The 24,302-nt window shown below is 43.9% G+C and overlaps 1 protein-coding gene and 1 pseudogene across 4 annotated transcripts in view; one reads left to right on the top strand and one right to left on the bottom strand.

The window, feature by feature from the left end:
- The first annotated feature begins 13,298 nt into the window (after positions 1-13,298).
- The window catches only part of PRDM10 (PR/SET domain 10), a 104,263-nt gene continuing 93,259 nt past the window's right edge, over positions 13,299-24,302 (top strand). For all 4 annotated transcript variants that reach the window (XM_034934064.3, XM_034934063.3, XM_008973289.6 and 1 more), the window contains exon 1: positions 13,299-14,112. The gene's annotated coding sequence lies outside the window, so the exon portion shown is untranslated. The remainder of the gene's footprint in view (positions 14,113-24,302) is intronic.
- LOC103786287 (putative uncharacterized protein encoded by LINC00167) lies at positions 13,362-13,780 on the bottom strand (annotated as a pseudogene).

The raw sequence follows: 24,302 nt of genomic DNA, 5'->3' as shown, positions 1-24,302 counted from the left end.
TTTCATTTTCTCTTTGGTAAATACCTAGGAGTAGAAGGACCAAGGCATATGATAGGTATATGTTTAATGTTTTAAGAAACTGCCAAGCTTTTCCCAAATTGCTCATACCATTTATATTCCCACTAACAGTTATGACAGTTCCAGTTGCTCCACATTTTGTCAATTCTTGATGTGGTCAGTCTTTTTATTTTTGGACATTCTATTAATAATAGGTACACACCTATTAGTGGTATTGCATGTGGGTTGTTTTTTTTTTTTTTTTTTTTTTTTTTTGTGAGACGAGTCTCAGTCTGTTGCCCAGGCTGGAGTGCAGTGGCACAATCTCAACTCACTGCAACCTCCACCTCGTGGGTTCAAGCTATTACCTTGCCTCAGCCTTCTGAGTAGCTGGGATTATAGGTGTCCGCCACCATGCCTGGCTAATTTTGTATTTTTAGTAGAGACAGGTTTTGCCATGTTGGCCAGGCTGGTCTTGAACTCCTGACCTCGTGATCCACCCACTTTGGCCTCCCAAAGTGCTGGGATTACAGCTGTGAGCCACCGTGCTCAGCCTGCATGTGGTTTTAATTTGCATTTTCCTAATGACTGATGATGTACAGCATCTTTTAATGTGATTATTCACCATGCATATATCTCCTTTGGTGAGGGGTCTGTTTATTTGTTTTGTTTCCAGTGAGAAGCCTGCTGTGGTTCTTACTTTTGTTCCCCTATATGTAGTTTGATCACTACTCTGCTGAATATTCAAGGGGGCCTTCTGTACATCTCTCCAGAGCTCTCTTTCTCTCTGTGTAGCTCTCTTCTGACACTGTGCCCTGCAAACTCAAGTCTCCCTGGAAGCCCAGTCATGTCTCCTCAATTCAGAAATTGCCAAGCTCCTCCAGGGTTTTTCACCCTGCACTGCAGTGTGTCATTTTCTGCAGGAAGCTTACGAGAGTTTCTAGAGCTTACTGCAGAGAGCAAAGCGTACGTACTGCAGCTCTAGTTAGCTGGAGCTCTAGTTAGCTGTGGCGCAGGTCTCCTCTCTTTGGTTTCTATCCTTTGTTCCCTTATGTTCACTTTCTTAAACATTGTAATTTTAAATACTTTGTCTGATTTTTTTTTCTTAGTTGTTTTAGGTGAGAGAATAAATACAGTCCCATTTTTCCATCCTGGCTGAAAGCAGAATTTCTTTACCAAAATGTTTCTGAATTTATATAAAAATAGTACAAAACAGTGTATATGTTTTCTCATGAATTAAAAACTTTTTTATCTTTCTGTAGTGGCCCGATTTATCTCTGGCAGTGCTTTGTGTCTTAAGATCTATTTTGTCTGACAGTAATTCTAGCTTTCCTTCAGTTAGTGTTTGCCTGGTGTCTTTTTCTATATTTTGACTTTCAGCCCTTGCTGTGTCTTTTTTTTCCTTTATTTTTATTTTTTAAAGTTTTTTTTACCCATGACACCTGCCCAGGAGGTCCTGAAAACATGTGCCCTGTGTCTTTATTTTTTAGGTGTCTTTTTAAAAACAGCTTGTAGGTGTGTGTGTGTTTGCATATACATTATTTGTGACTATCTTTTTCTTTTTGTTGTATTGTTTAGTTGCTTTACATGTATTATGATCTGGATTTATTATTATTATTATTATTTTTGAGACAGACTCTGTCACCCAAGCTGGAGTGCAGTGGCACCATCTCGGCTCACTGCAACCTCCGCCACCTGGGTTTAAGTGATTCTCCTGCCTCAGCCCCCCGAGTAGCTGGGATTACAGGTGCATGCCACCATGCCTGGCTATTTTGTATTTTAGTAGAGATGGGGTTTCACTATGTTGGCCAGGCTGGTCTCGAACTCCTGACCTCAAGAGATCCACCTGCCTCGGCCTCCCAAAGTGCCGGGATTACAGGCATGAGCCACTGCACCTGGCCTCTATTATTATTTTTAGACCGGTTTCACTTCTGTCACCCAGACCGGAGTGCAGTAGCGCGATTTCGGCTCATTGCATCCTCCACCTCCTGGGCTCAGGTGATTCTCCCACCTCAGCCTCCTAAGTAGCTGGGACTACAGGCATGTGCCACCACGCACAGTTAATTGTTGCATTTTTTGTAGAGATGAGGTTTCACCCAGGCTGGTCTTGGACACCCGACCTCAAATGACCTGCCTGCCTTGGCCTCCCAAAGTGTTGGGATTATAGGCATGAGCCACCATGCCTGGCCTCTAATATATCTTTTAGTTTAATTTTTTAAATATTAAAAATTGTTCTAGAGACAGGATCTCACTGTGTTGCTCAGGCTGGAGTACAGTGGTTATTTACAGGTATGATCACAGGATACTGTGGCCTGGAACTCCTGGGTTCAAGTGATCTTTCTGCCTCAGACTCCGGAGAAGCTGGGACTACAAGTGTGAGCCACCACACCTGGATATTTCTACAATTACATGCTGTTCTTTTGCTCAACATTTTTTTCTCTTCCGTGTCTTGCCTTTTTTGGATTGACATTTTTAATTTTTCTCTTTAATTCTATTTTTACTGTACTGTATTAGAAGTTGTGCCTCTGTTTATTTGCTTGCCAGTCTCCCAATTAAACATGTATTACTAATAAAATAGAAAATGAAGTATTTACCCTTCTCTCAAATACTTCAAGACTTTTAATACTTTACCTCTGATCAGCCCCCTCTGTAAGTGTGTGCTATTCTGTCTAGTATCTTAGTTCTATCGTGTCATTAATGCTACAGGTAGACATTATTGTTTTATATATTTAGTATTGGTTTAGAATTACCTACATATTTTCTAATGTTCTGCCTTACAATTCCTTTTTAATTTTAATTTTTATTTTTTTTTAAGACGGAGTCTCATTCTGTCACCCAGGCTGGAGTGCAGTGATGTGATCTCGGCTCATTGCAACCTCCACCTCCTGGGTTGAAGTGATTCTCATGCCTCAACCTCCCAAGCAGCTGGGACTACAGGTGTGCACCACCACGCCTGGCTAATTTTTTTGTATTTGTAGCAGAGAGGGGGTTTCGCCATGTTGGCCAGGCTGGTCTTAAACTCCTGGCCTCAAGTGATCCTCCCACCTCCTCCTCCCAAAGTGTTGGGATTACTGGCGTGAGCCACTGCACCCACCCTAAAATAATAATAATCTTTTAAAGAATTTAGGCTGGGGCTGGGCACGGTGGCTCACACCTGTAATCCCAGCACTTTGGGAGGCTGAGGCAGGCAGATTACGAGGTCAGGAGTTCAAGACCAGCTTGACCAATATGATGAAACCCCATCTCTACTAAAAATGCAAAAATTAGCCGGGTGTGGTGACACACACCTGTAATGTAATCCCAGCTACTAAGGAGGCTGAGGCAGGAGAATCGCTTGAACCCAGGAGGCGGAGGTTGCAGTAAGCCGAGATCACGTCACTGCACCCCAGCATGGGCAATAGGACAAGACTCTGTCTCAAAAAAAAGAATTTAGGCCGGGCGTGGTAGGGTCACGCCTGTAATCCCAGCACTTTGGGAGGCTGAAGTGGGGAGATCCATCTGAGGTCAGGAGTTTGAGACCAGCCTGGCCAACATGGTAAAACCCCATCTCTACAAAAAATACAAAAATTAGCCTGGCGTGGTAGCATGTGCCTGTAATCCCAGCTACTTGGGAGGCTGAGGCAGGAGGATCACTTGAGCCCGGGAGGCAGAGATTGCAGTGAGCTGAGATCTCGCCCCTGCACTCCAGGCTAGGAGAGACAGTGAGACTCCATCTCGCAAAAAAAAAAGAAAAGAAAAGAAAAGAAAAAATTATTGTCTTAATTTTGGTAAAACATACATAACATAAAATTTAGTATTTTAACCATTTTAAAGGTCTCACTCAGTGGTATTAGTATATTTACATTATTGTGCAGTCATCACCACTACCCATCCTCAGAACTTACTCTATAAAACTGAAATCACAATTCCTCCTTGCATTTTAAATCTTCCGCCTGTGATTGTATTTGTTTTGCCTCATTTAGTACTAATTCTAGTGTAAAATATTTTGGTAGTCAATTCTTTTAACTCTCATTTGTCTGAAAATGTTTTTATTTTGCCCTTGGTTGAGAGAAGCAAGTTTCTCTGATGGATCTCTCTTTAAGGCCAGTTTACTTTTTATTCACCCTTACACTTGTTACATCATTCAACTTAATGAAATTATCTTCTCTTAGGCTTTATATTTTGAGTGGGCCCAAGACTCTATCACTGTCTCCTACCTATACCCTGTATATCCTTAAAATAGAAACTCAAGGTGTTAGTGTTCTGCAGAATCCCTTGATGAAAGCCAGCTTTGATGCAGGTTCATCTCCCAGGAGTTCCACTTTGGCTTTAAATTATTATTATTTTTTTTTGAGACAAAATCTTGCTCTTGTCCCCCAGGCTGGAGTGCAATGGCATGATCTTGTCTCACTGCAACCTCCGCCTCCTGGGTTCAAGTGATTCTCCTGCCTCAGCCTCCCGAGTAGCTGGGATTACAGGTGCCTGCCATCACGGCCAGCTAATCTTTGTATTTTTAGTAGAGACCGGGTTTCTCCATGTTGGTCAGGCTGGTCTCGAACTCCTGACTTCAGATGATCTGCCTTCCTCAGCAGTTTTGGGATTACAAGTGTTGGGATTACAGGCATGAGCCACTGCACCCAACCAATTTTTTTTTTAATGATCATAGCTTTATAATATATGTTAGCAGATCATATCCTCAGAAACCTACAAGTTTGTTTCTTCTTTCCTAATCCTTGTGTTCTTTTTCTTTGTTTTATTTGCATTGGTTAATCTCTCAGGACCATGTTAATTAGAAGTAGGGTAACAGCATCCATCACTTGTTCCTGACATTCAATTGGAATGCTTTTAAAAGTTTAGCAGTAATTGGCTGGGCGCGGTGGCTCACACCAGTAATCCCTGCACTTTGGGAGGCCGAGGCAGGCAGATCACGAGGTCAGGAGATCGAGACCATCCTGGCTAACACAGTGAAACCCCATCTCTACTAAACATACAAAAAAGTTAGCCAGGCGTGGTGGTGGGCGCCTGTAGTCCCAGCTACTTGGGAGGCTGAGGCAGGAGAATGGCATGAACCCAGGAGGCGGAGCTTGCAGTGAGCCGAGATCATGCCAATGCACTCCAGCCTGGGTGACCGAGCGAGACTCCATCTCAAAAAAACAAAACAAAACAAAGTTAGCACTAATTATATTTGTTATGATGGCTTTTTGGACCCAGTTTTTCCTTTTCCTTCTCCTTCTCTTTCTTCCTCTCCCTTTCCCTCTCCCTCTCCCCCTCCCCCTCCCCCTCTTCCCCTTTCTCTTCCTGTTCTTCTCTTTTGAGTCAGGGTCTCGCTGTGTTGCCCAGACTGGAGTGTAGTGGTACAATCTCTGTTCACTGCAACCCCACCTCCCAGGCTTAAGTGATTCTTGTGCCTCAGCCTCCTGAGTAGCTGGTATTACAGGTGTGTGCCCCCAGGCCCGGCTAATATTTGTATTTTAAGTAGAGATGGGGTTTTCCCATGTTGGCCAGGCTGGTCTTGAACTCCTGACCTGAAGTGATCTGCCTGCCTTTGCCTCCCAAATTGTTGGGATTATAGATGTGATCCACCACGCCTGGCCTTTGGACCCAATTTCTATTATACTGATGAAATATCTCCTTATTAAAAATCTCTAATATCATAAAATTTGGGTTTCTGCTTAAGGCTTTCTCATATTAATTGAATTTTACTCTAAAATTTAATTATCTGATGTGCTATGAAATATGAATTCCTGCTAAAGTCTTTCCTAAATCCAAGGTATTCATAAGGTTTTAATGAGTATGAATTCTTTGGTGTCAAATGTGGCATGACTTCTGTTTGAGATATTTCATTAGTTTTTTTTGTTTGTATTGGTTCTCTTATGTAGAGCATTGGCTAAAAATGGACAGAAGACTTTACCACACATTTTACATTCATACTTACGGGTTCTTACATGTACAATAAGCAGTATGATGACAGAGAAAACTTCTGCACCCTTAGTACAGGGTGTCTCCCTCGCCATGAATATTGTAATATTTAATGATGGATAGCTTCTGCCCGAAGATTGTTGCACTTTCATTATCTTTACAGGGCGCCCCTCAGATCTGAATTTCCTTTTCTTCTCTTTTTATTTTTTGAGACAGGGTGTCACTCTGTCACCCAGGCTGGAGTGCAGTGGCGCGATTACGGCTCACTGCAGTCTCCGCCTCCCCAGGCTCCGGTGATCGTTTTTATATTTTATTTTTAGTAGAGACCTCAGTTTTTATATTTTATATTTTATTTTTAGTAGAGACGGGGTTTCGCCATGTTGCCCAGGCTGGTCTTGAACTCCTGTGCTCAAGTGATCCACCCACTTTGGCCTCTCAAAGTGCAGGGATTACAGGCGTGAGCCACCACGCCTGGCCTCAAATCTGGATTTTCTCATGCCCAGTGGAATTTGATTTGCCACTGAGTGCTTTTTCACCTTCCCTACTTGCGTAGGGTTTATCTCCAGTATGACCTCTCTGGTATGAAGTTTGACTTCTGAATAAAAGCTTTTTCATACCTACTACATTCATAAGATTTCTTTTTTATATGGATTATTGACGAATAATGAAGTTTTCCTTTTGGCTGAAGATTTTCCACATTTCTTACATTCATAGAGTTCTCATTATTTACAGTGTGAATGTTCTGATCTTTAATGAAGTATTTCTTCTAGCTAAGACACTTCCACATCGATTCCATTCCGGGCTTTCTTTCCTGGATGAATTTTTCTCATTCTCTGTGACATGTGATTTGCGACTGAAGGCTTTCCCACCTTCCTTACGTGCATAGGAAGGACAGTCTCTCCAGCATGTCTTCTTTGGTGTCTAATGAGACTTGACATTTTAATAGCAGCTTTTCCACATTTATCATTGTTATATGATTTCCTCCCTGTATGGTTTTCCTTTTCTCTTTCTCTTTCTTTCTCTCCCTTTCTTTCTTTTTCTTTCCTTCCTTCTTCTTTCTTTCTCTCTCTCTTTCTCCCTTTCTTCTCCTTCTTCTTCTTTTTTTCTTTTCTTTTTTTTTTGAAATGAGGTCTCACTCTGTTATCCAGGCTGAAGTGCAGTGGCACAATCATGGCTCACTGCACTCTCAAACCTTCTGGGCTCAGATGATCCTCCCACCTCAGCCTCACAAGTATCTAGTACTACAGGCATGCGCCACCACGCCAGGCTACTTTTTTCTTTCTCTCTCTTTCTTTTCTTTTCTTTCTTTCTTTTTTTCTTTTTAAATAGAGACGGGGTTTCACCATATTGCCCAGGCTGCTCTCAAACTCCTGGGCTCAAGTGATCCACTTCGGCCTCCCAAAGTGCTGGGATTAACAGGTGTGAGTCACTGTGCCACCTGGCCCCAGCTAGTTTTTCATTCAAATCTTAAAAACAAAAACACCCAAAACTGTTGCTATCTTATAAATACTCATCATCCCAGCTATCCACATTCAGATAATTCCTCACTCTCTCCCCTTCTCCCCGACAACCCCAAACAATCTTGTACCACATAATTTCTTACTTAATAATGTTAAATTAGTTTCCCATGGCTGTCATAACAAAGTATCTCAAACAGGTAGCTTAAAACCTTAGAGATGTATTCTCTCTTGGCTCTGGAGGCTAGAGGTCTGAAATCAAGGTGCCTGCCCTGTTCCCTCTGAAGCCTCTAGGAAAGAACCCTTCCCATCTCCTTCCAGCTTCTGGAGGTTGCCGGCAGCCTTCAGCATTCCTTGGCTGGTGGACACGTCACTCTCTGTTGCTGTTTTTAGCCTTCCTATTCCCTCCCCTGTGGATCTATGTCTTTGTTTTCTCGTCTTAAAAGAACACTAGTTATAGGTTTTTAGGGCCTACTTTATCCAGTATAAGCTCATCTTAATTAATTATATCTGCAAAGGCCCTATTTTCTTTTCTTTCTTTTTTTTTTTTTTTGAGAGGGAGTCTCACTCTGTCACCGAGGCTGGAGTGCAGTGGCGCGACCTTGGCTCACTGCAAACTCTGCTTCCCAGGTTCAAGCGATTCTCCTGCCTTGGCCTCCTAAGTAGCTGGGACTACAGGTGCGCACCACCACACCTGGCTAATTTTTTGGTATTTTTAGTAGAGACATCTTGGCCAGGCTGGTCTCGAACTCCTGACCTCAGGTGATCCATCTGCCTTGGCCTCCCAAAGTGCTGGGATTACAGGCATGAGCCACCATGCATGGCCCCTATTTTCAAATAAGGTCACATTTATAGGTTCTAGATATGAATGTTGGGGACACTATTCAACCCAAGACAAATGTCAAACACCCAGTTACACTCTTGGTCAAGCACACCCGGACCCTTATCTTAGTCTGTTTTGTGCTGCTATCACAGAATATCTGAGACTGGATAATTTATAATAAACAGAAATTTACAGCTCGTGGAGGCTGAGAAGTCCAAGATCATGAGGCTGGCGTCTGGTGGGGGCCTTCCTGCTGCATTATCCCATGGCAGAAGGGCAAAGCAAGCACAAGAGAGAGCAAGAGACTGAACTTGAAACCTCAAGCCCTTTTATAATTGCCATTAATCCATTCATGAGGGTGGAACCCTCCTGGCCTAAACACCTCTCATTAGGCCCCACCTCACAATGCAATTGCATTGGGGATTAAGTTTCCAGTGTATGCTTTTTGGGGGACACATGCAAACCAGAACAACCTTCTTTGGCTTCTTCCCAAACCACCTGTACCTAGGCTTGAAGCTCTGAATAACTCTGGCTGGGTCACAAACTCCTTGATTCTTTGTCTGCAGCCTACCGAGTTCTCACATCAGACCTTCACTTCTGTCATCTCCTTTCTTCATGGTGCAGAGACCTGAAGACAAATGGCTGACCTTTCTTGGTTTTGTTTTCACTACTATCTTGTTTTATTATTTTGACCTCAGAGAAAAGTTGCAAAAGTTAATACAAAAATTCCCATATACCTATCACAGAGGATCCCCATATGTTAACATTTTAGCAATGTTTGGTTTTTCATTTTCTCTCTTTGCATTTGTGTGTGTATATATATATTTTTTCTTTTTTTGAACGGTTTGAGTGTAAATTGCAGATCTATTTCCCCCTTACTCAGTGTGTTTTTCCTAAAAGCATGGACATATTTCTATAAATTCATAATACAATGATCATAATCAGGAAATTAACATTTATACATTATCACAGTATCATCTAATCCACAGACCTTACTCCAACGTGACCAGTTAGTTGATCTACTAACATTCTTTATATCTATAAGAAATGCTTTTTACTGATCTAGGATCAAATCCAGGGCATATACTTCATTTAGGACTTTTTTTTTCTGGGACAGGGTCTTGCTCTGTCACCCAGGCTGGAGTGGTGTAAACATGGCTCACTGCAGCCTCCAACTCCCAGACACAAGTGATTCTCCCACCTCAGCCTCCCAAGTAGCTAGGACTACAGGTACATGCCACCACACCTGGCTAATTTTAAATTTCTTTGTAGAGACAGGGTCTCACCATGTTGCCCAGGCTGGTCTCCAACTCCTGGTCTCAAGCTATCCTCCTGCCTCAGCCTCCCAAAGTGTTGGGATTATAGGCATGAGCCACCATGCCTGGCCTAGTTCTGTCTTTTTATTCTCCTTTAATCTGGAACAGTTTTTCAGGCTTTCTTTGCTTTTCATGACATACTTTTTTTTTTTTTTCCTTTTTGAGACGGGGTCTCACTTTGTCATCTGGGCTTCAGTGCAGTGGTGTGATCATAGCTCACTGCAGCACATTAGTTGTTTTCGTTGGCCTATCTTATCTGCTATATGTTGGCAACAGATGTGACTCTTCACCTCTTATGCTTTCTTCAGGCGACTCCCAGTAAACTTCCTAGCTCTCCCTTGAAGCTACTATTTTCAAAGTTACCAGCGATTTCCACCTCTGTTTCCAGATCCACAGGTTAACTGTCATTACCATCAGCTCTAAGCAACATTTGCTGCAGCTGGCCACTACATCCTTCTTGAAACACTGTCTTCCCTTGGCTTCTCAGACACCATCCTCTCCAGGTTCTCCTCTTGTGTTATTTCCTTCTCAGCCTTTTGGATGGCTGCCTTCCTATCATCCACCTCTAAATTCAGCAGCTCCCATGAGCTCAGTCCTGGATACACTTGTCTTCTCTATATACACACTCTCTCTCATCTAATCCTAATTAGATGACCACACCTAATTCTATGTATTTAGACATAATGTATAATCTGATGAACTGTATTCCTATAATTATATTTCCAGCCCTGATCTCTCTTTTGGATTCCAGCTGCCTACGTGGGGTGTCTAGTTGGATTTTCCAAAAGATATTTCCAATTCAACATGGCTACAATACAACTCTTGATTTTCTAACCATTTATCTCCCAGTGTTCCTAATCTCAGTTAAGGCATCAACATCCATTGGCCACTCAGTTTTCAACCTTAGAAGTCATTCTCGGTCACTCCTTTGTCACCAGGAGCAACTTACACTCTGTTCCATATCTTATTCATTTGCAAGTTCTGTGGCTTCACCTACAAAATATATCTGGTGTCCATACACTTCTCCCCATTTAAGCTACTTCTATTTTAGTCAAGATGGGCCATCGTTTCTTATTCAGAGCATATTGGCACAGACTCATTGTCTCTTGCCCTCTCGCCAAACAAAATAAGCACCCTAGAGCAGCCAGTTATTTTGAAAGACAAAACTGTGCTACTCCCTTACTTAAAACCTCCAACTAGTTTAAGTTGCACTTTTTTCTTTCTTTTTTTTTTTAAATTACCACACTTAGTCAATGCTCCTATTAAGTTGCACTTTCTATAATAATTCCAATACCATAGCCTTCAAAGCCTTATGTGGTCTGTCCCAGACCTATTTCCCCAAGTTTTCTTGTATCACTGTATCCTTGTATCACTACACTCTTTCTTGTATCACTCTGTCCTGTGTTCCAATAACTCTGGCCTTCTTACTGTTTCTCAAGTGTGTTAGACTGAAAGCTCAGTCAAGGCATGGATTTTTGTGTTGTTTTTCCTTTTGTCTATAGTGTTAATTGACGAATCACAGAGCATCTAAGACAGTGCCTGGCATTTGGGAAGCATTCAATGAATATCTATTCAATAGAAGAATATGTGCATGCCATACTAATTTTTTTGTTGTTCACCTCATGGTCTTTACTTTTGCCATTCACTTAGATTGGAATGTTCTCCAAGATCTTAACATGGCTGGCTTTTTTTTTTTTCCCCCATAACTCAAGGCTCAGCTCAAATGTTAATGTCTTAGAGAAAACTTCTTTGGCACCCTATTTAAACTGCCAGTGTTCTCTGCCTTTGCATTTTCCTGGTTTACTTTGTAGCACTTATCATGACCTGGAGTTATTTATTTTCTTCTTGTTACCTACACTAGAATAAAGCTGCATGAGAGCAGGGCCTTTTTTGGTTGCTGTTGTTCCCTATTCTATCTTTATTGTTTAGAAAAGTGAATGGCACACAGTACATATTCAATAAATACTTCTTGTACACCCCAGTGAGTGAATTTTACAGTGTAAACTTTAAAAATCATTTAAAAATCCACATAAAAAGCAAATTCCTGAGGTTCACTCCAGACCCTCTGAATAAAAACTCTGTGGGGAGGAATCTCCCTGCACATATTTATGTACTTAGAAGTTTTAGAACATTTCTCTAAAGCCATGAGAGTAACTCAGGCTCTCCAGTTTGAATAGCCCCATTCCCCATGGTGCGTTCTCTTTTGGGTTCTGTGGTGTTGTTTCTGGTCAGTGGACCTCAGTTGGGACCATCTCAGTTCATCAGCAAGGATGTAATGATGTTAAATCTAAAAGTGAGCCGTTCTTACTGAGGCCAGGGGTATGTGGAGTGGCAGCTTTTGCAAGGACACAGAAGGACCTGTCCAACCTGCGGCATTGTTCATCTACTCATAACACTAAAAGGGAGCATTCAAGGGACTCTCTTAGCCAATATGATCTTTCCTTAGGCAACTGACTTCCATGTCTGTGTTGCCAGAGTAGGGCTACTAGTGTCTCTCACTAGCTATGTTAAGGTCGGCCTCATCTAAGTCCAGTGCCACCTGTACAGTGGTTTAAGGAAGAACAAGACACGGCCTAGACGTGAAGTTGTTTACAAAGCAGTTAACTGTCTGAAGTTTCTTCTTGTTGTTGTTTTATTTTTTTAAAGACAGAGACTTGCCCTATCACTCAGGTTGTAGTGCAGTGGCACGATCACAGCTCACTGCAGCCTTGACTTCCTGGGCTCAAGCAACCCTCCTGCACAGCCTGCCGGTAACTGGAACCACAGATGTGTACTGCCATGCCTGGCTAATCTTTTTGTTTTTTGTACAGAGTCTCACTATGTTGCCCAGGCTGGTCTCGAACGCCTGTGCTCAAGCGATCCACCCGCCTCGGCCTCCCAAAATTCTGGGATTACAGGCGTGAGCCACCGCACCCTGTCACGAAGTTTAAAAAAAAAAAAAAAAGCTCTCTTTTCTTTCCACGTTGTTTCCAGCTATTTAAAGAAACAAAATGGTAGACTAGACGCAGTGGCTCACATCTGTAATCCCAGCAATTTGGAAGGCCAAGGCGGGAGAATCACTTGACGTTAGAGTTTGAGACCAGCCTGGCCAACATGGGGAAACCCCATCTCTACTGAAAATACAAAAATTAGCCGGGCGTGGTGGTGCATGCCTGTAATCTCAGCTACTAGGGAGGCTGAGGCAGGAGAATCGCTTGAACCCGGGAGGCAGAGGTTGCAGTGAGCCCAGATCTCACCACTGCACTCCAGCCTGGGCGACAGAGCGAGACTCCGTATCAAAAAACAAAACAAAAAACAGTAAAGAGAATACTATTGAGTTAATTTTACAGTTTTTCCCGCTGTGGGTGTTTTTGATTCTCGTCTTTTGCTTAGCTGTCCTGTCTCCCTCTTTTTCTCAGTTAGGCAATAGTTTAGGATTTTTGTAGGTTATATTGTCAGTACTTCTCATTTAAGTTCCAGACAGTGTGCTAAGCAAAGCACTTTACTCGGTAAAGTAAGAGCTCACTTAATCTTTAAAATAACATAGCAAGATAGATATCACGAACATAGCAAGGTAGATATCACCGAAGGGAAAACCGCTCCCTGAAGGTCCGAAGGTCCAAGGTCTCTCTGCCATCTAGCTGCCCTGCGTATTGCCTGCCAGTGGGTAGTTGGAGCTGGCTATCTCTCCAAAGCTGGGCTCTTGGCTGCCCTTTGTGAAGGCAATTTTAAGGGACAGCAGGATGTGGAAGCCTGCGGTTAAGGAGTGAGCTGAGTCATTGGGTAACCAGTGTTGAATAATGTTTCTCAATGTTTGAAATGACACTTCCTTTCCAGATTGGTAGAGGAGAAAAAAGAGGCGCAGTGAAAGCGCTCTCAAGGTGCGGTGGGTCAGGGTGATAGGCGGCGCCTGGACGCTCCCTGGGGGTCCTGAGGGCGGGAGCCCGGCGGGAGTTCGGTTTTCGCCGGCGCTCCACGGCCAGGCCACTTCGGAGGCAATCTGTGGCGGGGCGGGCGGACGCGAGGGCCGCCTCACCCCCGCGCGTCTTCCGGGACCCCGGGCCCTCGGGCGCGCGGGAGGCGGGCTTAGCACGGGCGCAGGCTGCCCTCGGCGCACGAGAGACCCAGGCACAGCTGGAAGCTTCCTCCCCGTCAGCACGCGGGCCGCAGCGGGGGCTTGACCCCAATGCGAAGAGTCGGGTTTTCTGATTGGCTGAGAGTAGAAACGCAGGCGAGCGCCGCCTGAGACCCGCTCTGCGATTGGGTTTTACACGAACAGCAGAGCACGAAATAAAGAGGCCTTCAGTCATTGGGCCATTGTGTGAATCTCCTTTTGGCTTCTCTGCAGACTGAATAAGTGTCTCAGGATCTTCGTCATGACTCCTAAATCTGGGCCTGTCAGTTCGCCCCAGCGTTTCTCGTCTCTAGGCACGGCATGGGGCTTACAGAGTTTAACCAATCATATAACGTCGAGATCAGGTTGCCAGGCAGATTATGCTAATAAGACCCCGCCTTTTATGCTGCTCCCACTCTGCGGCGGGAAGAACCACCTGGAGGTGGCGGGGGGGGTTGATTTCTATCACCCCTAGGGAGAGAGGATCGGGGACCCGCTGATCTTCCAGCTCCCCTCACCCAACGTCGTGTAAGTACCTAAAGGATTAAGGGAACCAGATAAGCCAGGGTCCAGACTACACCATAGACTGGGAGGGTGTTTCGTCTTTGCTTAGTCCCACCCAAAATGGCGCCCAGCTCTTTCCGCGTCTCAGAGCCCGGCCGGGGCCAACCGACCGCGGACCCGGGTGGGGGGGGAATTGATGGTGGTGGTGGGGGGGAGAAATCCCGGCGGCACCGCCCGATGGTACAGTCCAGCCGGGGCTGGGACGAGGCACCTCACTCGGGGTGGGGGGTCAAACCATCTGCACCTTCCAAGGGGAAAAGGGCAAGGCCCCCTCCAGCAGGCCCTCCTGGCGCCGCGTTCAGCGCCGGCCTCGGCGTCTCCTCGCCCCTGCCTTCGCCGCGCGCAGCCTCCCCCTGCGACCCCCGAGTGGCTCGCACGCTCCGCCGGCCGCGCGCACCTCTCCTCCCCTGCCCGCGTTGGTTGGGCCGGGACGGCGGTTGGGCGGCCTGCGCGCTCCGGCGGCGGCGGTTGCGCGGGCGCTCCGGGCGCGGCGGGCAGGTCTCCGCCGGCCGAGAGCCGAGCACCGGGGGCCGGGCGCCGGGCTGGGGGTGGCAGTGCGGGCAGGGCTCCGGGGCTGGCCGGTTGCGGGCGCGTGGGGCGGAGGGTCCTGTTCGATGGGGCGCCCAGCTTTGTCTGCGGAGGCCGCGCCGCCCACCTGCCATCGACGGCTGGGCCCCCGGCCTGCCTTTCCAAGCTAGCGTCCGGGACCGGGGCGGGGGGCCCGCCCGCAGGGGTGTGGGGTGGCTCCTGCGGATCTGTCCCGTGGCACCGCGTCGGGGCTGGCCGGGCGGAGGCGGAGGCCGAGGCCGGGGTCGCGGCCCTGCCCCAGTCCGCCTGCACCCAGGGTGCAGCGCAGAGGCAGGGCGAGGCCGGTCGGCGCTCGGGAGAGGGCTGATGGTGTGCACCTCTCCAGCCCCTCGCCAGCTTTTGTTAAGCAGGTTTAACCCTGCAGCTAGGTGTTGATACTCTACTAAGTAAAATGGGATATTCACCGTCTGCCCTCCAGCCACGCGAACGCAGCGCTGTTGAATTTGTGTGCGCGCCTTTAGCCTTGCTTGGTGGATGAGTTGGATTTTAGTGCATTTTCAATCAATGTGCGTGTACACTTAAGCACAAGGAGAGGTGGCTTTGTGCTGTCATCGAGGATTAGATGTGTGATGAGACCCACCCAGCTCTGCCCTGTGCCCTAATTCTGCTGCTTTGCCTGTTGAAACCTTGCCTGTCTCGTCACCCCAAATTCTCTAAACTCAGCAGTACTTAACCTTTATTAAAAACAGCAGAATCACTCATGACTGTTTTGTGGCCTCTTTTTCTGACCTGTTCTCTTTGTTTCTATCACTCCTCCATCGCTGTAAGGCAAGAAGGTGTATTATTACATTGTATTTTTTTTGTATCTTCCTACCATTCCAGCATCACAATAGCTTCCACTTTGATGAGCAGTACTTATTTGTTGTTCTAGAATAGAGAAAACAAGATTTTTTTTTTTTTTTAATTAGGATTGGTTGGGGGCAAAGCAGCGTTTAAACAGTGTTTATTCAGTATGGGGTATTTAGAAAGGAACTTTGCTAGGTTTAATTAGGAGACAGGGTCTCTGGTTGCCCAGGCTAGAGTGCAGTGGCGCGATCTTGGCTCACTGCCGACTCGACCTCCTGGGCTCAAGGGATCCTCCTGCTTCAGCCTCCCTAGTAGCTGGGACTACAGGCGTGCACCACCACGCCTGGCTAATTTTTCTACTTTTTGTAGAAACGGGGTTTCATCATTTTGCCCAGGATGGTTACGAACTGCTGAGCTCAAGCAGTCCTACCGCCGCAGCATCCCTAAGTGCTGGGATTGCAGGCGTGAGCCCCCGCGCTCGGCCTTTAGGTTTACTTTTACAATAAATTGAGTTGAAGTTGACACAGAATGAACCATTTTAAAGTGAACAGGGACGTTTAGTGAAAGGATTACATTTTTGTTTGTTTTGGATCAAGACAAATGTCTTGTGCCTTCTACCCCGTAAGCTCCCACTCTGCTATGCTGTTCCTCGTTTTGCAAAGCAAAATTGTTTTGCTTTTTCAAAGAATTCATTTTTAGTTTTTCTAATATTTTGTAGCATGCGCCACCACATATTAATCATATATTGTATGTCAATGTAATTGAGTATATATTTTAGAAAAAGCAAGGTTCCTGTCTTCAAGGGCTCTGAATGGTTTTTACTTAGAGGTTATGGAGGTATAAAGGATAGCACAACTCAATATAATCCCAAATTGATTGGCACTACCTAAGTTTCTGCTTGCCTGTTTTGTTTTTCCTTCTAGTTTTAAGAATAATGCGTGATCATTGGAGAAAACATAAAATTTAAGCCGGGCGCTGTGGCTCATGCCTGTAATCCCAGCACTTTGGGAGGCGAGGCGGGCAGATCACCTGAGGTCAGGAGTTCGAGACTAGCCTGGCCAACATGGTGAAAGCCTGTCTCTACTAAAAATACAAAAATTGGACGGACATGATGGCAGGCGCCTGTAATCCCAACTACTCGGGAGGCTGAGGCAGGAGAATCACTTGAACCCGGGAGGCAGAGTTTGCAGTGAGCTGAGATCGGGCCATTGCACTCCAGCCTGGGCAACAAGAGCGAAACTCCGTCTCAAAAAAAAATTTAGAAGCGAGTGAAAAAAAACAAAACCCATAATTACCCAGAGATAATCTTTGCTGATACTTTGGTGTATTTCAAGTTGGTTTTGTGTGTGTATAAAATATTTGTACAAACGACATAATCTTGGTTTAATATCTAGTTTTTAAAACAAAACGTAAATAGGTGTCTAAAGACTTTGCTGATGATTGGGCACTTTCATTACTTCCATTATTTGAAGGGGGCATCATGAAGTCCGCCGAACTAAAAGAATTATAATATTTTGATTTCTTGTAACTTTTTAAAAGCGTAATCTAATTGATAGGGACAGGCTTCTGGATAACAAACATAATTCATCAAAGGGCTGAGAACTACTGAGCTATAATTTTGGTTTCCTCAATTTTTCATTTTAAGCACTGGTAAACACCTGGTAACCGCGTAATTATATCTGGTAAAAAGAAACTGTTAAACATCCTGTTGTTGCAGTGTTTGAGTTGTTCAGTTTGTTTTAAACTTGAACACTGATGTACTTTGACCTATTGCCACTAAAATACATAGTCATCTCCCATCACATCCCACCCCAGATAGTGTAGCCACACCCAGTCCAGCAATTTGTTTTTCACAAGCAGAATTTATTGTCTACCATTTTAACTTATTATAGGTACTTTAATAGATTAATGAAGGAGAATTCGATCTGGTGTCTAGAAAGAGCCAAAAAGAAATGTTTGCTACAACCAAATCTTTGGAGAATGATCCCACTCAAATTCTCCTGGGGGATAGGTAGAGGCAGGAGGGTGAGAGGGGAACTTTTCGTGACTTATTTTGGCCCTCATTGGTGACACTTATCTCTTCGCTGTTCTAGCATTAAACTGTTCACGTGGTTTAGTTGAATCGCTGCTTAGGAATATCTGGCCTCTTTTCTTTTTTATTCTTAATGTTATAACACAGCCGGGTGTGGTGGCTCACACCTGTAATCCCAGTACTCTGGGAGGCCAAGGCAGGCAGATTGCTTGAGTCCAGGAGTTCGAGAACAGTCTGGCCAACATAGCAAAACTCTGCCTCTACTAAAAACAAAAAAGTTAGCCAGGTGTGGTGCCCCACAGCTGTAATCTCAGCTACTCAGGAGGATGAGGTGGGAGAATCACCTGAGCCCCGGAAGTCGCGGCTGCAGTGAGCCGAGATCACGCCACTGCACTCCAGCCTGGGCAAGCAGAGTGAGACCCTGTCTCCAAAAAAAAAAAAAAAAAAAAGTTATTACACCATTTCAAGACTTGTGTGGAGCACTCTGGACATGTCTGTCCACCTTCCAAAATTATTCTGTGCCTTTCCATTGACCATCCTTGTGTAGATTTTAAATTTGTGTTGTAGAAAGCACCTGAAGGTAGATTCTTCTTCTGCAACTTGAAATAGTTTAGGGAATGGGGAGCGGGTGAGGAAGTGGAGTGGAAAGAGGGAAGGTATGGGTAACCCTAAGTATAGTTACAGCAAGACTAGTTAAAATGTGGTGAAAACAATTATAAAATCAATAGTGCACAATAGTTTTAGAACCTTATATAGATTGCTAAAAGGTTACTGTCTGCTAACATAGTCTGTAGTTTGCTATTCATTTTTTAGTTAAACTCTCATTTATTGCAAACAGGAGAATATTGGAGTCAAATGCTCCTCCTCCTCCCTTTTTTTTTAACCCATGTCCTTCACTTTCACTGATGGTAAAGTTGTACTCCACAGCTTCTTTCCTGCTGTGATTTCTAGAAATCAGATCCCTTAGACCTGTGCTGTCCTGTCCAGTAGCCACCTGTGGTTTTGAGCACTTGAAATGTGGCTAGTGCTGTGAAGTGTGAAATACATACACTCAGATTTTGAGATTTAGTAGAAAAAAAAATATCTTTCAATTTATAAAATATTTATTAAATGTTGAAATGACAATATGTTGAATAGACTGGGTAAAATGCAATATACTATTATAATTAATTTCACCTGTTTCTACTTTTAAACTATGTATACTAGAACATTTTAAATTATGTATGTGGCTTGCATATTTCTTTGAACAATGCAGCCTTAGTCAGCTAGGGGTAGGGTGTTCCCAGGTGGCATTAAGATGTAATATTTTTTGGTTTCTATAATTTGAATGAAAAGATACTGCTAATATGTAGATGTCTGTTTTTTTAGTGCTTATGATAGCTCTCACAAAAGCATGATTATTATTTTGAAGAATATCTTAATCTCAAAACCACTTCCAGATAATTGAGTTAACTGTTACTGAATTAATGTATTCAGTGGATCATTTGAACTTAAAATAATAAAATGACATAGGTAAGCACATAATCCATTAAAAAAAGTTGAGCTAAGCATAATCAGCTAAATTTTCCCAAACTTGGTCTGTTACTTAATACATTGATTTTTAGAATTTACCATTTTTCAAATGTTTAAGAGAAACCTGAAATTGAGAACATTGAACTTACATTTTTTTCTCCTGTGATTTAGAAAAAGACCACAATACTTTGATTCTAAAGGTGGAAGGAACCGTTTGGACCAGCTCGTGAAAGAACTGTCTTTTTTTTTTTCTTTTCTGTTTTTTTGAGAAAGGCCCTCATTCTGTCACCCATGCAGGAATGCGGTGGCACCATGATAGCTCACTGCAGCCTTGACCTCCCAGGCTCAAGTGATCCTCCCACCTCGGCCTCCCAAGTAGCTGGCAGTACAGGTGTGTACCACCATGCCTGGCTAATTTTTGTATTTTTTGTAGAGACAGAGTCTTGCCACGTTGCCCAGGCTGGTCTGGAACTCCTGTGGCTCAAGCGATCCACCCATCTCTGCCTCCCAAAGTGCTGGGATTACAGGTGTGAGCCACTGCACCCAGTCGGGAGAACTGTCCTTTTAAACACAGTTGGAGAAACATAACCTACACGTAAAATCCATATTTTTTTTACTTCCACGTTTGCAACCGTTGACAGTTTTGCCCTAAGCTGCCTTTATTGATGCCTTTCCTTTTACTGCCCTGTGTGGAGGTTTGATATGGTGTAGTATTCACAGCGTTGCCTCAGGGACAAAGAGGTTCACTGCTGTGCTCAGCTTGCTGGTTGTGATCTTGGGCAAGTTAGTTCTGTAAGCCTTGGTTTTCTTATCAAATCTTTCAACTCGTTTCTTAATTATTACTGGGGATAATAACAGTAATCAACCTCATAGATTCCAAGTGAGGATGCCTGTTTAATCACTCACCACAATTGTATAAATGGCTCAATAACAAAGCACACAGTTGTAAATGGTTCAAAAATTGTTCATCTCTTTTGGAACCGCCACTTCACTCAAACTGGTCTTCCCACTGTTCCTTAAATATTCGGGATTTTCTCTCTGTGCTGTCACACCTTCGTTTCCCAAGTGGAATCTTTCTTCCTCTCTGCTCTCCTTCCCCTCCTCTCCTAGTTCTGCCCGCCAGAATCCTATCCATCCTTCTTGAGCAGTGGCTGGAAAACTTTTTAAAGGACCAGGTAGTAAATGTTGTTGGCTTTGTGGGCCATATGGTCTCTGTCAAAACGGTTCCCCTCTGCCGTGGAGTGTGAGAGCGTGGCTGTGTTCCAACAAACTATTTTGGACCTTGGAATTTCAATTAATATAACTTTCCTGTGTCAGGAAATATTCTTCTTTTGAGTCTTTTCAAATATTTTAAAATGTAACAACCATTCTTAGCTCACAGGCTACACAAAAACAGGTGTCTGCCGCCTGCGGGCTGTGGCTCGCACAACCATTCTTAGCTCACAGGCTGCACAAAAACAGGTGTCTGCCGCCTGCGGGCTGTGGCTCGCCATCCCCTGCACCAGAGCAAGCTGAACCCACACCACCCTGGTTGAAGTGTCAAGACCATCTCATTTGAGAGTAATCCTTTTTGTCTCTGAAGGTCCTGCAGGATTTTGTACTGCTTTATAACAGTAACATTCAGTGCTTACGTTGTATTGTACTCCAATTATTTGTGCTTATTTCTTGCTTCCCAAACAGATTCTAAATTTCTGGAAGCTACAGGTGATTTTTAGCCCCCTCACGTAGAATGCAGTATAAATGAGTGCCTTTTACTTACTGGATTCTAAAATGTTTTGAGGGATAAGTGAGTGAATTAAAATACTTGAAGTTGTTTGTAAAGTTTTCCTCCCTTTTTTTTCTTTTTCTTTTCTTTTCTTTTGTTTTTGAGACACAGTCCCGCTCTGTTGCCCAGGCTGGAGTGCAGTGGCATGATCTCAGCTCACGGCAACCTCCGCCTCCTGGGTTCAAGTGATTCTCCTGCCTCAGCCTCCCAAGTAGCTGGGATTACAGGAGCCCGCCAACACACCCGGCTAATTTTTGTATTTTTAGTACAGACGGGGTTTCATCGTGTTGGCCAGGCTGATCTTGAACTCCTGACCTCAGGTGATTGGCCTGCCTCGGCCTCCCAAAGTGCTGGAGTTAAAGGCATGCGCTACGGCCCCTGCCCCTCTCCCCCGCCTTTTTTTTTTTTTTTCAAGATTCTTATTTTTGTGTGCAAATTCTACCATTTTCTTAGAATTGCTTGAAGATTTTGAGGCCAATTTATTGGGGGTTATTTTCAGTCTTTCCACAAACCATGATTACAGGCAGTCTTAATAGAATGTTCTTCTAGTAGGGACTAGCTATCATTCCTTTAACTAATTATTGCTCTTTGTTTGACTTTTTAACTGTCCTCTCCGAGACACTTGTTTACGTTTAGTCCTCAACACAGAATATTGACAGAACCGTGTCCAATTTTGCAAAGGAGAGAAAGTAGGTAGAGGGTCAGGGAATTATGCAAGTATGGGAGAGGGGTCAGAGCGCATGGGAGAAAAGGGTCTGTATCCTCAGCCCCAGGCAGGGGATGTATATTAATAAGGTTTCAGTCTCTTCCATCATGTATTCATCTTCTCCTTCATTCTTTTTCTCTTGAAGTTGATGAATTGAAAATTATTCTGGACTGTGTAAGTACTTTATCACTGGATAAATATAAGGACCCATGAATGGTAATATTTGGACACCACTTTATGTGACATGCAAGTTCTCTCAAGTACTTTAGTACTGTGGAAGTGTGAGATATTACATTACTACAAAACAGTAATTCTGGAATTAAAATGAAATTATGTCATAGTAATTGGACTTTGATGAACTTTGTTTCATTTATACATTTTAAGAAAGTTTATGTTGGCCGGGCGTGGTGGCTCACGCCTGTAATCCCAGCACTTTGGGAGGCCGAGGCAGGCGGATCACGAGGTCAGGAGATCAAGACAATCCTGGCTAACGCGGTGAAGCCCTGTCTCTACTAAAAATACAAAAAAAATTAGCTGGGCCTGGTGGTGGGCGCCTGTAGTCCCAGCTACTCGGGAGAATGAGGCAGGAGAGTGGCATGAACCCAGGAGGCGGAGATTGCAGTGAGCCGAGATTGTGCCACTGTACTCCAGCCTGGGCGTCAGAGCAAGGCTCTGTCTCAAAAAAAAGAAAAAGAAAAAAAGAAATTTTATGTTAACTTTTTAATATTTTTTAATTTTTTAAGAGACAGTGTCTCACTGTGTTGCCAAGGCTGGTCTCTAACTCCTGGGTTCAAGCCATCCTCCTGTCTCAGCCAACCGAGTAGCTGGGGTTACAGGTGCAAACCACCACCATCAGTTTCGTTTCTTTTTTTTTTTTTTTGAGGCGGAGTTGCGCTGTGTCACCTAGGCTGGAGTGCAGTGGTGCGATCTCGGCTCACTGCAACCTCTGCCTTCTGGGTTCAAGCAATTCTCCCTGCCCCAGCCTCCTGAGTAGCTGGGATTACAGGCACCCACCACCATGCCTGGCTAATTTTTGTACTTTTTTTTAGTAGAGATGGAGTTTTGTCATGTTGGCCAGGCTGGTCTCGAACTCCTGACCTCAGGTCTCAAGACCAGGCTGGTCTCGAACTCCTGACCACCCGACTCGGCCTCACAAAGTGCTGGGATTACAGGTATAAGCCACTGCACCCAGCCCCAGTTTATTTTCATACTTATATATACTTATCCCAAGCTCTAGGTATCTCACCAAAAACTTATACATCATTTACAAAATATATTTTTTCAGATTCATGGTTTTAAATGGTTATAAACTATAACAGATATAGAAAATTCTAAAACTTTATTGAGTGGCTTTAAATAAAACCTAAATAAATGAAGAGCACAGTGGCTCAAGGAGTGGAAGATTCAATATTGTAAATGTGTCAATTTTCTGGAAACTGATTTATAGATCTAATGTAATCCCACATTTAAAAAAATTAGACAAGCTGATTCTAAAACATTTGCCAAGGCCCAAGAAAAGGCAAAACAGTTTGAAAAAGAAAAGTTAGGAAAACCTCTACTAGAGATCAAGAAGAGTTATAATAATTAAGATAGTGTTGGGCCAGGCACGGTGGCTCACGCCTGTAATCCCAGCACTTTGGGAGGCCGAGGCGGGTGGATCACGAGGTCAGGAGATCAAGACCATCCTGGCTAACATGGTGAAACCCTGTCTCTACTAAAAATACAAAAAATTAGCCAGGTGTGGTGGCGGGTGCCTGTAGTTCCAGCTACTCGGGAGGCTGAGGCAGGAGAATGGTGTGAACCCAGGAGGCAGAGCTTGCAGTGATCCGAGATCGCACCACTGCACTCCAGCCTGGGCGACACAACAAGATTCCATCTCAAAAAAAAAGATAGTGTAATATTGGCACTGGGTAGGCTAATAATGATGGACCAATAGAACACCATATGGAGTCCAGAAACAGTATCATGCATAGCCAGACACTTGATTTATGACCTGGAGGCATGGCAGAAAGGCAGGCAAAACAGTAACACTTTTAGAATTAATATAGGAAGATACTCATGACCTCAGTATAGAGAAACATTTCTTAAACAAGATGCTACAGCCACTAATAGAATAATGGGCAAAAGTCTTGAACAGCCACTTCAGAAAAGGAGAAATCCAAATGTCTAATAAACATGAAAAGGTGTTCAACCATGTTAATGAAGGAAATGCAAATTTCAGCCACAGTGCCAGAACACTGTATACCTAAATTAAAGTTGGACGTTGAACAGTAGGGACTTTCATAGATGGCTGGTACAGATATAAATTCATATGACTACCTTGGAAAACAGTATTATCAAGAAAGTCCAAAACATGCATACTCTAATGCCCAGCAGTTCCAATATTAGAGAAATGCATGTGCCTGAGAGAACTAGAAAAAGTATTTGGAGTAGTTTATTTTCATAATACTGATTCAATTACTATTTCAGGACTGCTGTGTTGTGTTCTGAACACACAGGTAGCTTTGTTTCTAGAACAATGGTGAATAAATGTTATTTATATTTTCCTTCTGTGCTGAATGTTTATATAGTCCATCCAATGTCTTCTTCAATTCCTAAAATAATGCTGGAAACAGAATAGGCATTTAATAAGTATTCTTGTGTTTTAAAAAATTATTTGAATTTTTACAACGGGAGCCCTTCATCACAGCTTTGTAGTTACTTCAACTCTGGCTGTTGAGTAATTTGCTCAGTTAAATCTGTTTGTGGGTGTAGTGAATTACAAC

Source organism: Pan paniscus, chromosome 9 (assembly GCF_029289425.2).
Source record: "Pan paniscus chromosome 9, NHGRI_mPanPan1-v2.0_pri, whole genome shotgun sequence".
NCBI lineage: Eukaryota > Metazoa > Chordata > Mammalia > Primates > Hominidae > Pan > Pan paniscus.
Note: the sequence above shows the minus strand (reverse complement) of the source record. Positions and strands in the feature narration are given on the sequence as shown.